This window comes from Mustela nivalis, assembly GCF_964662115.1.
Source record: "Mustela nivalis genome assembly, chromosome: 2".
NCBI classification, from domain to species: domain Eukaryota; kingdom Metazoa; phylum Chordata; class Mammalia; order Carnivora; family Mustelidae; genus Mustela; species Mustela nivalis.
In genome coordinates this window covers 49,582,301-49,593,314 of record NC_139021.1, presented here as the reverse complement: position 1 = coordinate 49,593,314, position 11,014 = coordinate 49,582,301, and positions in this window count along the sequence as shown.

Below are 11,014 nucleotides of genomic sequence, written 5' to 3'. Positions count from 1 at the left end.
AAAACGGGGGGAGGGGAATGATATTTAGTGCTTGTTCCAAAGAGTTGAATATCTTGGTGCTTAGTTTGGGATAAAAGAACCAAACTAAGCAATATAAATGGAACAATCATCAGTATACTAAAAGGGAAAAGAATGTGGATGTTATTCCAAAGAAATTACTGAAATCAGTTTAGTAGTCAAAAACAGTTCTGCTAATTTGTTGTTAGAGAAAAGAAAAAAAAAAAGGAAAGAAAGTTAATGATGCCATAGTACAAGGATTCTTTTAATTCTTCTTCATAATATTACCCATAAAATATCTACTTTCATTTGGTAATGAAAATATTTCTATTTTAGAAAATATAAGCCACAAATAAAAGGAGACATATGTTCCCATCACCCCCACCATCTCTTCCAAAGATTAAGACAAATAAATCTTTTCCATTATCTTTTGCTCTATTAAAAATAAGAACAAAACAACAAGAATGACAACAACAACAAAAACACTCTAAAATTTGGCTGTATTCAGTGGATGAGTTGTGCTTTTTTACGTCACATCGTGTCCACTGAAATCACTCACACAACTATATTCAGCTGGGAGCTGGCTGGGTTCCCAAGGTTCTCCTGAATATAATCAGTCTATCAATGTCCCCACCTCCTCCCCATCTCTCTCTTTCTCTCTCCCTGTCTCCTTCCTCCCATAACCTGTCATCATTAAGTAGCCCAACTAAAATGTTTCTATATGGTAGGCAGCATGGCTAAAAATGCAAGGGGGAAAATGAGGGATAAAATGAAGCTGCAAAGTCTCTTAAATTATACAGCCAGAAATTATACAATATTATTTTCACTGTATTATTGGTCAAAATAAGTCACAGAACCTGCATAAGTTCAAAAGGAAGAAAAGTATATTCCACTCATTAATGAAAGGAGTAGCAAATTCACAGGGAGGACAGAGGGAGAGGAGTCCACATCTTTGGAAACAAGCTATCATTGTCAACCTTCTGGCCACAGCAACTTACAGACCTCCCACAAGCAAAATACACCCCTCTTTCCTCCAGAAATCTGATACCCTTAAGGCATTGTCTCAAAATCCAGAATGTCGTTATCTAAATTATGTCCATATGTGCCTGAGGTTTCATGTATGCAGCTGCTTGGGTTCAATTGCTCTTGATCCAGAGACATGTGAAAATAAAAAGATGATTTGCCCACAATATTCACTGATGAAGCACAAGTAAAATAATTGCAAAAGACACTTGCATTTTAAAGAAGGCAGTGATTTGTCAATGGCCCATGGCAATTCTAAATACAGTTGGACACATGTTATGCATTATCCCTACTTGAAAAACAAGTAGATTGTGTGTCTGGCCCATAATGTATTATTTCTCAAAGATCTTGCCTTTGCTTTGGTCATTCCTCCTTTTTCTAGAAGAAATAGACAGTATTTACAGTGAATCACTTCCTCAATCTGTTGCTTGTCCTTAAAAATTGGGTGCTCTTTCCATTTTAAACTATTCCGTTCCTTCTAGCAAATCAAGAGGTATTTTTGACAGCATAAAGCTCTTAAAAATTTGTAGATGTTTCTATAAATCTTGTTATGATTCATCTCGTTCCCTAAAAGCAATATTTATTAATTTTTTTCAAGACAGACTTCTATTTTGTATGTGTGAGAATACTTTGGGAAAATACCATCCAGATTTTCAGAAGCCTTTATGTCTAGCTGAGATGGTCTACTAGGAACCATCTCAAATTTTCCTAAGGTTTTAATAAAAGAGCTTGCAGACATAAAATAAATGTAACCTTAACTGAGTGGCCATATTTTACTTGCAAGTCTTTGGTCAGCTGGATAAACCATACTGGAAAAAGGAAAGAGATAATCTACTTGATAGAAGAAGATAGATGTCACATTACAAAGGATACATGCAATGGGAAATCTTGTTAGACATACATGTGGGAAAAAAACCTATCACAACTTAATAGGAAAAAAACCTATCACAACTTAATTTTCTATCAAAATTATTTCTAAGTTCTCTGGTCCATCATTTTTCTAATTTTATTCATAAACAGAAACCTAATGTGACATATTACACAAAATTAACATGTTAATATATTACATAGAAATAATACAAATGTCTTCAACCTAGTCCCAAATATTTTATATATTGAACTTGGGCTGATTTAAATTTCTACTTTTAATTGCTTAAATTATTTTATAGCTACCTACTTATTTTAGACTTTATAACTTTATATTTATTAGAAATGAAATGAATAAAGTCATATTCAGAATTATTTCACACCATTTCATACCCATTAGGATGGATGGATGTAAAAAAGAGAGAGAGAAAATAACATAAGGTAGGAAGGATGTGGAGAAAATAGAGACATTTTGTATTCATTGTGGTGGAAATAAATTGATTTGGCTTCTGTGGATAACAAAATAGAAGTTCTTCAAAAAAATTACACATAGGGCACCTGGGTGGCTCAGTGGGTTAAGCCGCTGCCTTCGGCTCAGGTCATGATCTCAGGGTCCTGGGATCGAGTCCCGCATCGGGCTCCCTGCTCAGCAGGGAGCCTGCTTCCTTCTCTCTCTCTCTCTCTCTGCCTGACTCTCAGTGTACTTGTAATTTCTCTCTGTCAAATAAATAAATAAAATCTTAAAAAAAAAAATTACACATAGAATTACCACATGATCCAGCAATTCCACTTCTCATTATATACCCCAAAGAATTGAGAGCAGGGTCTCAGACACTTACTTGTACACCCATGCTCATAGCAGCATTATTCACCACAGCCAAAAGATGAAAGCAACCCAAGTGTCCATCAATGGATGAATGGATAAACAAAATGTGGCATGTACATAAAAATGAAATGTTTTGGGTGCCTGGGTGGCTCAGACATTAGGCGTCTGCCTTTGGCTCAGGTCATGATCCCGGGGTCCTGGGACTGAGTCCACACCAGGCTCCCTGCTCTGCAGGAAACATGCTTTTCCTTCCCCACTTCCCTTGTTAGGGAACTCTCTCGCTGACTCACTCTCTCTCTCTGCCAAATAAATAAACAAAAATCTTAAAAATTACAAAAAAAAAAAAAAGAAATGTTATTCAGCCTTAAAAAGGAAGGAAATTCTGACAAATGCTACAACATGGATGGACATTACATTACACTAAGTAAAATAAGGCATAAATAGCAAATATTGTTGGGGCACCTGGGTGGCTCAGTGGGTTAAGCCGCTGCCTTCGGCTCAGGTCATGATCTCAGGGTCCTGGGATCGAGTTCCGCATCAGGCTTTCTGCTCAGCAGGGAGCCTGCTTCCCTCTCTCCCTCTCTCTCTACCTGCCTCTCCATCTACTTGTGATCTCTCTCTGTCAAATAAATAAATTAAAAAAAAAATCTTTAAAAAAAATAGCAAATATTGTTAAGTTTCCACTTATATGAAGTACCTAGAGTAGTCAGATGCATAGAAAGAGAAAGTAGACTGGTAGTTCAATTATAATATTATGATGACGATGTTCTATTATAAATTTAAAAATTTAGGGGCACTTGGGTAGTCCAGTTGGTGAAGTGTCTGACTCTTGATCTCAGTTCTGGTCATGATCTCAGGGTTTTAAGTTCAAGACCCGTGTTGGGCTCCTTGCTGGCATGGAGCCAAATACAAAAAAACAAACAATAAACCCTAAAATTTTAGTTTGTCTGCTGTGCTTAAAAATGTTTAAAGGTCAAGTGTTTCATAAATGTTTAAGTAATGAAGTTCTAATTTTGAAAAACTAGCTAGAGTATCTGATTACTAATATTAAATGATGTTTCCTGGTGAAACTGAAGAATGCGTGTCCAAACATCTGTTACAGTGACACCATGCCATATAATTTACATTGATAATAACTCCCCCAACCTTTAGAAGTTGTGTTTTTTCCAAAAATTTTAAAGTCATTATAATCTTCATATTTTTGTTATTTTTATTACTCAAAAATGACTATCAGGAAAAAATAATTTACTCTTCAAGTGTAAGTGTTTTCACTTATACAAAAAATAGTGAATTCTGTTCCTACTGTACCTTCCTGATATTATTTTGCCCAAATGTTACAGGTAATGAACCTTGTATTGTGCCATTGTATGATTGTTATCTTGACCTTATTCAATTTTGAAAGAGTTGCCTTCTTTAAGCAATGTCATTTTATAAACAATTTCAAACTTTAATGGGTAATTGCATTGATGGTTCAGAAAATCGTTCTGTCTCTTGAGAGCTCAGATTAAATCAATTTACAAATTAAAGGGGAGGAAGCAATTAGATAGCAATCCAAAGAGTGTTTTTAAAATTATTATATCTTAGGTGTCTCTTTTTTTTTTTTTTTTAAAGAGAAAGTGAGAGAGAGAGGGAGAGTATGTGTGAGTGTATGAACAGAAGCGGCAGGGGAGAGGTAGAGGGAGAGGGAGAAAGAATCTTAAGCAGGTTTCATACTCAGTGCAGGGCCTGACATGGGCCTCCTTCCGACCTGAGCCAAAACCAAGAGTTAGACACAAGTTCTGTCCTCCAGGAATAAGCTCTTCCCTTTTCCACTTTGGTTTCTGCCATTTTGTCAACATTTTATGCACTATTGGGTCTCCCAGCTCCAGGTTTAGATGCCTCATTGAAGCATATTTCAGATATATAACTCAGATTGACTTATACTTTGGGGTTATGGCCCTCTTGCTTATTACAAAATAATTAAAACCTTCAGAAATAGATTGGAGAGTTGCCAACATCTCCATGGTTTCTTAAAGGGCAATGATTTGGTAACAATTGTAACAAGGGAACCATTAAGAGAAGGATGCACAAAAGATGCACTTAATTTTTCTATAAAAATAAATTGTAATTGTAATCACACATAGAAAACAGTTTTCATACATTGAAAGAGGTACTAAATAAAAAACTAATTAGAATCCATATGTAATGAATATAACTGGATATAGTTATTTAGCACCAGTAGTATTGAGCTTAAGATTTTTTTGTTGACCTGCCATAATATCTATATAAATTCTTAAGGTAAAGAAAGTTGGTAACTATTTTGATGGTCAGAATGATATGAGAATTTAATTTTAAAGTAAAATCAGGAGCAAAAATTGTAATGTATATCATATGCAAATAAATCTATATATATTATTAAAATAATATCAAGTAAAATGCTGATCATATCTTGTGAACTTTAATGTTTTAGACTGTAGTTGTGTTTCCTTCTACATATTCTTTATAAAATTGCATGTATGACTGATTATATTGTAAAAGTTTTTGTTAGAATCATAAATTTCACTTCAAATTTTCCCCAGGTGTTTTTGTTTCTCTCTCAATGTCCTGTGTTGAATTCAAATCCCCTGGTTTTTGATCAAGATGATAAAATGTGTAGAACTATAAAATTAAAATATGTAAAATATATCAATATATTTAATGAAATTATTATACTTTTTCCATCTTCAACATAGTGATAGAATATTTCTTAAAGGTTATAAAACTGTGAACCAGTGTTTTAAATAGATGTTAAAGTTACAGTTAATTAGTTAGCACTGTTACAACTCATTCTTTATGAATATTAAGGACTCATGGATGATAAGAGACATGCTAAAAATTTGGAATTTGACCAATACCTTTACTAAAAAATAAATACAAAGCTTTTGACTTGATGTGAGTGCCTGGATGCATTACACTATACTACTCATTTATTTTTATTATTGGAATAGTTTATAATCAAATCCTTATAAGGAAAAGATGATATTCAGTGATCACTGCTCAGTAACCATCAAAATCAGTCTAAGAAAGAGTCTCTGCTCACCCCTACACTTTGTCAGTACTAACACAGCTATTCATTCTCCACCAGTAAGACTCCTTATCTTGTGTGTGTCAGTGTGTGTATATGCATGTGCATACATACAACACAATAGCATTTGAGCTTTGTTATCATCACACAGATTTTCTTTTTAATTTCTCAAGTTTAATTGAAGTAATCATATTGCCTGATTTGCCATAATTTGTAATGGGGGAAAATATTGGCTGGTTAAAAATTTTTAAGTTTAGAATGCTTTTCCCAAGAACAATTGTTTCGTATGTAATTGAGTATTATAAAAATTATTTGAGCACAAGGACCAAATTTTGATATTGTCAGTATCCATCACAATGTAAAGTAAATATCAGATATTCAGGAACAATTCAATGAATTGAATAAATCAACAGTCATGTGTGACAAAAACAGCTTTTTTAAAAGGAGGTCACTAGATAAAGATAAAGAATAAAGAGTGTTTAGTATAAAATTAGAATTCAATAAAGCATTTAATAGGTTTTTGCATAAATATTTATAAAAATTGTATATGGAGGAGTATGGACATGGTAATTATGTTGATTACTAAGTGCTTAAACAATCTAGTAGCAAGAAGATTGATTGATACAATTTTCCTGACCAAGAGAGAGAAGTTTTTGGATGGACAGCCATGATACTCTGCTCCTGATCCTATCCTGTTCAATATTTTTATGGGAAAGATAAAAAAGACTCTGGTCTCCAGTTCCCCATGTAAAGAGCTGGGAAGTCACCACTCCATCCTAACAACATGCAAAAATCCAGAGTCAAAAATCAGCAACCCTTCTTGGATCCTTAGAGAGAAGAGCACAGGACCAACCACTGCCTCCAAGACTGGAGAGACAGGCAATAAATACAGAAAATCACTGCTTACAAGAGCAGGGATTTATGAGCTGAAATGTCAATGGGAGCTAATGCAGGGATAGGAAAACCAGAATTAAAATTAACCAATTGTTAGAGCCTCAAAATGGACAGGTTTGAGAGTTAAAAAGTCCTGGGGACCCAGTCAACATAGGGCCCCACAATACTGTGAGATGTCCCAAAGGAAATATTGGGGGTGGGATCTTTCCCTTATGCTTTCAGCTGTATTAAGGGGAAAATTGCCTTTTTAAAATATCCCAGAACACCAGAACCCTCTAAACAAGGCTTGCTTTCAGATGAAATCAGAGTTTAACCTACTGGGCTATTGTCAAAGCCCAACTGACATGGAGAAAGGGAAATACACAAGCTCAACCCACTATTGCCATCCTGTCCCACCTATGAGGGAAAAGAAGTCACTAAGAAACACTTGTGAAGTTCACAGACCACTAAAAGTGTGACTATAAGATGCTTCCTCTCCCTTCATACCTCACCACCAAATTCCTAACAGCCTATTTACAACAGCTCCTTTCATCATATTCAGATATCAAGAAAAGAATTACAAGACATACCAAAAGACAAAAACACAACTTGAAGAAACAAAGAAAGAATGTATCAGAGCCAGACATGACAGGCATGTTGGAATATTCAGATCAGAAAATTAAAACAACTATGATTAATATGCTAACAGTCCTAGTGGATAAAAGCATGTAAGAACTGATGGATAATGTAATCAGAGAGATAGAAATCCTAAGAAAGAATAACAACAACAACAACAAAAGCTAGAGGTCAAAACATGTAAGTGAAATGAAAAATTCCTTTGATGAACATATTAATAGATGGGCATGGCTAAGAAAAGAATCTCTAAGCTGGAGGATTTCTCAATAGAATGTCCAAAACTGAAATGTAATAAAAATAAAAACTGTAAAAGAAAATAGAATATCCAAGGACTGTGGGACAATATCAAAAAGTGTAGTAGCTGCAATGAGGCAATCAACAAGAGAAGAAAGAAGAGAACAAAGTATTTGAAACAATAACAGCTGAAAATTTCCCAAATTAATGTCAAACGCCAAACCATAGATCCAGAAGCTCAGAGAACACCAAACAGGAGAAATGACAAAAAATATACAAATGCAAAAATAAAGCAAAACAAAAATCTAGACATAGTGTGTTCAAATTGTAGAAAATGAAAGGTAAAGAAAAAATCCTGCAAGAAGCCTGAAGTAAACCTTAAATATGAAAGAACAAAGATACAGATAACTTCTCTTCAAAAATTATGCCATAAAAAAGAAAGTGGAGTGAAATATTTAAAGTGTTGAGGGAAAAAAACCTATTAATTTAAAATTCCATACATAGCACATCATCCATTGAAAATGAAGGAGAAATACTTAATCAGACAAACAAAAATTTGGAAATTTGTTGCCAGTAAACCTGCCTTGCAAGAGAAGTTTTTAAAAGTTCTTTAGAGAAAAAAAAAAAATGCTACGAGCAGAAAGTCAGGTACACATTAAGGGAGAAAAAAGTCAAAGAAAGAGTAAGTGAAGGTAAAATAAAAACTTTTACTTTTCTTATTTTTTTAAAAAGATTTTATTTATTTATTTGATAGAAAGAGAGCACAAGCATGAGGAATGGATTATGACCTGCGCTGAAGGCAAACACTTAACCAACTGAGATACCCAGGCACCCCTACTTTTCTTATTTTTAATTGAAGTAACAAATAACAGATTGTTCAAAATAATAATACTACTATTGTATTTGGTCATGTATGCTTATGTGTATGTGACTACATATAATATAATAGTTATGTACAAGTGAAATGAATGACAAGGTTGAGAGGAAGCAACTAAGATTTTTTTTTATTATAAAGTACACCAACCACATAATAGTATAATATTGTTTGAGTTTGGAGGTTAAGTTAGATATAAATGGATATGATAAACTATAAGGCAGTCACTAAAAAAAAGAAAAATAAAAAGTAAAACCAATATGCTAAGAAAGGAGAGAAAATGGAATCACAAAATGATCAATTGAAACCAGAAAAAATAGAAAAAAAAAAGCAGAATACAATATATGAACAAAGACCAGGGGCCCCTGGGTGGCTCAGTCGATCTGCCTTTAGTAGAGGTCGTGATCCCAGGGTCCTGGCTCCCTGCTTCTCCCTCTCTCTCTACTGCTCCCCGTGCCTGTACACTCTCTCTCTCTCTCTCTCTCTGTCTCTCTGTCAGATAAATAAATAAAATCTTTTCAAAAAAGAAAAAAATAAGAGCAAATAGCAAAGGAAAAAATAGAAAATAGTAACAAATATGGTAGATATTATTCCAGCTGTATCAGTAGTCACTTTGAACATTAATAGCTTAAATTCACCCTTTAAAAGATACAGATTCTCAGAATGTAAAAACAAGATTTAAATATATGTTGTCTACAATGAAAAGACATACAGATTAAAAGTAAATAGATGGATTTTGCCACAATAAAAAGAGAGGGGCATTGTTCACAGGGGAAAAAAAGTAAATATAAGGAGAAAAAATGTCATGCTATGAGATATGAATGACATATGACATATGAATCAAAAGGAAACAGAAGTAACTAAATTAATTTCAGACATCAGATTTTAAATCAAGGAAAATTACCAGGGTATTAAAAAGGGGACACTATATAATGATAAAGGGATAGATTCTCAAAAAAACAAAAAATAAAACAGTCCTTAAGCATCCTTTACTCATATGCATCTAACAGAACATCCATCTGTGATAGCCAAAAACTGATAGAATTGCACAAAGAAACAGATGAGTGCACTGAGCTGGAGATTTCAACACTCATCTATCAGAAATGGAGAGCTCCAGAAGGCATAAAATCAGAAAGGAAATAGTTAAATTCAAAAACACCATCAACTGCCTGACTATAACTCAAAGTATAGACTATTTCATCCAACAATGGTAGAATACGCATTCTTCTCAAGCTCACATGGAACATTCACCAAGACATTCTGAGCAAAAACAACAACAACAAAAAACCCATAACTCAGCCAATATAATAAAAGAGAAGTCAGCATCTGCTCTCAGAACACAATAGAAGCAAACTAGAAATCAATAACAGAAGTATAAAAGGAAAATCCTAAAATATGAGGAGATTATACAGCATACTTCCAAATAACGTTATGTATGTAAATAAAACCTAAGAGAAATTTTAAAATATTATGAAGATTTTTCATACTGTTACTTACTTATTCATTCAGTTCCCCAACATAAGACATCTTATTAATGTTTTTTCCCTTCTGTCATCTTCAAGTATGTGAGTTAATTCACTGTTACTCTATACTCTTTTTCGTTATTGTTTTAATTTATCCTGAGTTTTTAAATTTATTTGATATGGTCTTTTCATTTCCAGGTTACCTTGTTTCTCCCTTTAGCCGCTACTTTTCCAGATTGTTCTAAGAACTTAGAACATATGTTAAAGTTAGTGTCTCTCAACTTGTTTTAAGCACTTTTTTTTCTTTTGAGTCAGTTTGGGTTACTATAACAGAATACCACAGACTGAAGGACTTAAAAGCAGCAGAAATTTATTCTTCACTGTTATGGACATTGGGAAGACCAAGATCAGAGTGCTAGCATGATGGTCTTCTGATGATGACCCTCTCTCTTCTAGACTGCAGACGTTTTGTTGCATATTCACATGATAGAAAAAAAAGAGTAAAGGAGCTCTCCAAGGTCCCTTTTATAAAGGCATTAAGCACATTCATGAGTACTATACACTCTTGACCTCATTACCTCTCCAAAGCCCCACCACCTAACACCATCACATTAGGGGTTAGGATGACCACTTAAAAATTGGGGAGTGAGGGGCGCCTGGGTGACTCAATGGGTTAAGCCTCTGCCTTCGGCTCAGGTCATGATCCCAGGGTCCTGGGATCGAGCCCCACATTGGGCTCTCTGCTTGGCAGGGAGCTGTATCCCCCCCCCTCTCCGCCTGCTGCTCTGCCTACTTGTGATCTTTGTGATCTCTGTCTGTCAAATAAATAACTAAAATCTTAAAAAAAAAAAAAAAAGATTGGGGAATGAGAAACATAAACATTCAGTCTATAACACCTAAATATTGACAAACCCAAATATTTCCCTCATTTTTAAATGCTATTTGACATTCCAAATACATTATTTAGAATAACTAAACACAAACAAACACAATTGCAAGAAGTCTAAAATTTTATATGATCTCTAGATCCAGATATGCCCCTCACTACAGTGGTCATGTTCTTTGCCTTTTAAGAATCAAAATCAAAGCTACCTTGAGAGATAGGCATTGTGAGCTAAATATAACAAGGCAAATATAAATGTAATGCATATAAGTGAAACAAGCACAGAAAAAAATTC